Source organism: Myotis lucifugus, unplaced genomic scaffold (genome assembly GCF_000147115.1).
Source record: "Myotis lucifugus unplaced genomic scaffold, Myoluc2.0 scaffold_1116, whole genome shotgun sequence".
NCBI classification, from domain to species: Eukaryota; Metazoa; Chordata; class Mammalia; order Chiroptera; family Vespertilionidae; genus Myotis; species Myotis lucifugus.
Window position 1 is genome coordinate 46,105 of NW_005872164.1, and position 5,192 is coordinate 51,296.

At 44.0% G+C, this 5,192-nt stretch overlaps 1 pseudogene; it reads right to left on the reverse strand.

Annotated features, from left to right (window-relative positions):
* Positions 1-1,014: 1,014 nt before the first annotated feature.
* Positions 1,015-4,923, reverse strand: LOC102442545 (annotated as a pseudogene).
* Between the last annotated feature and the right edge of the window lie 269 nt (positions 4,924-5,192).

Here is a 5,192-nt window from a genome sequence, read left to right on the forward strand (position 1 = left end):
TTTGAAATACGAAGAAGTAAAAATCACCCAACCAGAAAAACAAAAAGAAAAAAGAATCCAAAAATATGAAGATAGTGTAAGGAGCCTCTGGGACAACTTCAAGCATACCAACATCCAAATTATGGGGGTGCCAGAAGAAGAGAGAGAGCAAGATATTGAAAACCTATTTGAAGAAATAATGACAGAAAACTTCCCCTACCTGGTGAAAGAAATAGACTTACAAGTCCAGGAAATGCAGAGAACCCCAAACAAAAGGAATCCAAAGAGGACCACACCAAGACACATCATAATTAAAATGCCAAATCAAAAGACAAAGAGAAAATCTTAAAAACAGCAAGAGAAAGAAAATCAGTTACCTACAAGGGAATACCCATACAACACTCAGCTGATTTCTCAACAGAAACTATGCAGGCAAGAAGGTAGTGGCAAGAAATATTCAAAGTGATGAATAGCAAGAACCTACAACCTAGATTACTTTACCCATTCAGAATTGAAGGTCAGATATAGAGCTTCACAGATAAGGAAAAGCAAAAGGATTTCATCACCACTAAACCAGTATTATATGAAATTCTGAAAGATATCCTTTAAGAAGAGGAAGAAGAAGAAAAAGGTAAAGATACAAATTATGAACAACAAATACCCATCGATCAACAAGTGAATCTAAAAATCAAGTGAATAAATAACCTGATTAACATAATAAACCGGTGACTATAATAGAATCAGGGGCATAGAAAGGGAATGGACTGATTATTCTCAGGGTGGAAAGGGGTGTGGGGGGGTGGGAAGAGACTGGACAAAAATCGTACACCCATGGATGAGGACAGTGGGTGGCGGAGGTAAGGGCAGAGGGTGGGGCGGGAACCAGGTGGAGCGGAGCTATGGGGGGTGGGAAGAGGAACAACAGTAATAATCTGAACAAGATTTAATTTATTTTTAAAAAAGTGTACATCACCAAGTCAAAGCAAGTATAAGGTGTAAAGTAGCTGTGCACTAAACACAAAATAAACAACATAATTATAAGATATAATCAAGTTCATAACGAATATAGGTGTTCTTATCATCATTATAGATTCTTGGGTAATGTGCTATGAGAGCATCCTGTGAACCAATGTAGATGGAGTTGTAAATTTTCCAATACACATCTCTGACCTTCCGGGCTGGGTGAAACAAGCCCTGTAAACAATACTGCAACATTCTACGTGGCCCAATAGCAACTCTCAAGCCCTCCAGGGCTCCCATCACTGCCTGAATTACATGGGGAGATGTCTCAAACACATTGGGCCATACATAGTTCAACAAGTGATTCATCGAATCTTCACAACCAAATCCATAAACCTCCAGTGCCATGTGTTGCACCACCGCACAAGCCGTCTGTCTGTGTAAAAGGTCCCTATCCATTAGGGCATCTTCAAGTAATGGTGTGAAAGCACAAATGTAGTCCTTGCCCATTTTGCCGATGTATTCGAACAAGAAGGAAAGGGACTTTAACACTCCGTTGTGAACATTGAGTTCAGGAACTCTGTATTCGTTCATTAAGGCAGGGAGCACTGTGAAGGGTGAACACGTTTCAGCGACGATAGCTATTGCTACAGTGGTACACACTCTGTTCTGCCTTTCCTGGACTTTGAGGTTGTTTAAAAGTGTAGCCAACACATCATGAGGGCCGATGGCCTTTGCAATATAACCAAATGTGTTGACTGTGGCTCTACGAATAGCCTTTTTGTGAGCTTTTAAGAGCTCCAAAAGCTCAAAGCAAATCCTCATCCACTCCCTTGCTGACACGTATTCAGCTCCCCTGTCAGCAATACGCCCAACAAGATCAGTACAATTCTCTTGCACTTTTTCATGCCTGTTCTTTAAGATGGGAGTGAGTCTAGGCAGCAGATCTTTAATTGGTGGAGTCATCTTATGCATACCTATTACATTCACAATGGCCTTCAGTGCTCCAAGAATGCTGCCCAGTACTTCAGGGTACTCTTCACCCAAATACTCATACAAAATAACACCCAAGTGCCCCATCAATTTTTCCTCTTGGCAAGTCTTCATAACAACAGCAGTTCTAGAGATCAAGTCAGCCGCCTGTTGCCTTACTTTTGCGGACTTGTTATTTAAACACCACAAAACTGTACCACAGATCTGAGGCAAGCAAGGTTTCACCCGTGTGCCAAGTGCATTGACCACTGTGCCAAATCCGTTCAACATAACTGAGTCCTCTGTAGTCTGTTCTTGAAAAGCATAAAGAATGCCATCAATCAGCTGTTCTTCAAGTTTGTGATCAATACCTGCTGCTCCCAAGTTGCCCATAATCTTCTCAATTGTTTCCATCACCATTTTTCTGTACTGTTCAGCTTCATCTCTCAGATCATCCATGATCCTGGATATAATTTCTGCTGCTCCTACTTTGTTAGCCAACTCCACCGTAGTACCAACTAGCTGTCGATAATTTCTATCTAAAGCCATTCTGTGTTGCCATAAATGTTTTAAAAAGGGAAGAAGAATCTCTATTTTAATGTAGTTTGCTTCTACACCATCCGTTCCACAGCACTGATTTACCACCTTCAGCACACTGTCTTCATTTCTTCATCAGGAGATTGGAATTCTCGAATAAGGATTAGCATCACTTCTCTAGTATAGTAGTTGGCATATTCTGCATCCATGAGAGGAGTCAGATACCCAATAGCCTTTAAGAAGGCAGCCAGACCCCTTCCTCTGTATTGGCGGATACCCTTCCATAGAGGCTTCAACACAGAATCAAAAGATTCAATACCATAAGGAGTTGCTGCTTCAGCCAAGGTCGCGATGGCCAATGCACTAATGATCCGAACTTTCTGCTGCTCATCCACAAGACTGTGTTCAATGATTTCAACTAAACTTCTCAGATGTGGCAAGATGGTACAGCCCACCAGAATAGCTATCTGCTGTACAATCTTAATACCAGTGTGTCTCGCTTGCCAGGACTTCTTGCTTTTGCACACAGCTTTTAAGAAGGGCAATAGTGAAGAAATGCCCAGGGCAGAACTACAACAGCAAAAGCTCTAGCTATTGTGTTACGAACATATTCATCCATATTGTCTATATCGGGTCTCATGGTGGAGATCATAGTAGCCAGACCAGCAGCCTTTGCCAAATTAGAAATAAGCTCTCGGCCTTCCACTCTAGCATAGTAATCTTCATCAATCAGCAATGGTTCAATGACCACAAGGATCTTATGCACATAGGGTCAAAGTAAGTCATCAAGTTGTATAATATTCTATCAATAACTTTGACAAGCAAATGACGTTCTTGATCCTCAAGTGTAGGTGACATCAGCAGAGGGAGGATCTGATTAAGCAAACGACCAGCTACAAATTCACGAGTTTTATCGGTAATCTGATGCAAGGCAGCCTTTCTCATTGGGGGTGTACCATTCTTAATTTTTAAAAGCAACTTCATAATTTTTCTCTCTTTTTGCTCTTCTGGACTAAGTGTTGATTCATCAACATCAACCAAAAGTTTATCAAAGTACTGAATGTCGTCAGGTTTTAAAAAGGGAAGATTTCCAGGTGGTTGGTTGTTGACACTTTGCATAGTTCTGTCTTCAGTTTGCATGTGGAAACCAGTCATACCACCCAGAGGTGTTGGAGTGGCTGTGAGCTTTCGAGCTGGAGTTCGAATAGGGGCATAACCAGCTGGAGGAGGAAGTACCTTATATCCTTCTGGAAACATGGCATCTAAGTCGTCATCAGAAAGTGAGCGATTTCTCTCAGCAATTTCTCTCTCCCAACGCCAAGCCTGAAGCTGTTCAGGAGTCATACTCATTATGTGACCTGGAGTAGGGGTAGCCATGTTCATGGCTGGTGTGACAAGTGGTGTTTTACCAGGGGTCAGAACAGGAGTGCTTCCACCCATCTGACTGGCTGGTGTTTCGTCCCAACGTGATTTCCTTTTACTGGCTCCAGGAGTGGGTGTTTCACCAATGGAATCTCCACCTCGATCTGTTTGAGGCGTCTCAGCCCATCCACTTCCATGCCCAGGAGTATCTCTTTCTGTCTTGGGGGTCTCATCCCATCGGTTTTTATGAGCACTGGAAGTTGCGCCTCCATGGCCTGGTGTTGCATGGCCTGGTGTATCCCCGCGTCCAGGAGTAGCAGCTTCCGCAGGTGTGTGACTTGGTGTAGGATCCCATATTTTTGAGCGTGGGGTTGCTCTAGGAGTCTCACTTCCCTTTGCACTGCCTGGTGTCTCATCCCATCTTAAGGAACAGGTATGTCCAGGGGTCTCTGCTTGATCCCAACATGGCAGCTTTCTGGGAGTGGCACCAGGAGTCTGATCAGCTGTTTGATCCCAACGGCGTTTTCGTTTTGAGGGAGGCTGGGACGCTGCTGCTCCATTGACGACTTTCAGTTCTCCAGCTTTAGCTTTTTCTGCTAGTTGTTGCCTAATGTCTCTCTCTTCTTTAGTCAAATGCTGCTCTCGCATTACATCCATATAAGTTCTAGCATTCATTTTAGGGTCAGGGGTCTTCTCTCCATCTGCAAAAGGATCAAGACGCTCTGGGGAAATTATCTTGGCCCGCCTGTGCTTTTTGTATTTATCTTCCCGGTCAGCAATCTTTGGACGTCAGTGCTCAGCAAATGGATCATACTGTTCCATTGACTGTGGTATATCATTAAGCAATGCCACAGGGGCATGATATCCTGGTTTCTTCTGACCAAGCAAACTTGTAGATGATGAGTAGTCATCCTCATCATCTTCAAGTTCAGTTGCAGCAATTGATGTCACATACCCAGCAAATCTGCTGTCACTTCCACCATATATTTCCTGGTCATAATAACCTGTAGAATCAAGGCCCACTCCTTGAGCTTCATCAAGAGCTACTTTCTTCCCTTGAATTTCTCGAATCTGTGCTTCGATATCTTCGTGAGTCTTGGCAATCTTCACCATTTTGTCCACTCAGACACACAGGCGGAACTGGAGCTCCCAAGCCCTTCCTCTCACTGCCGCTGCCACGGAGGAAAATAGCTGGGGGCTGGCCTCTGGGCATGTGCCCCACGGGAGTGGGTGCCAATTGTTGGGGTCCAGCCCCAGCAGGTCCAGCGGTCCCCAAATTTGTGGACAGAGTCAGCAAAGAAGGAATGACACGGAGGCAGCGTTCAGTTGATCAGCAGCCTAGCCAGGTTCTCTAGCCAGGTTCTCGCCAGGACCTCCAGCCA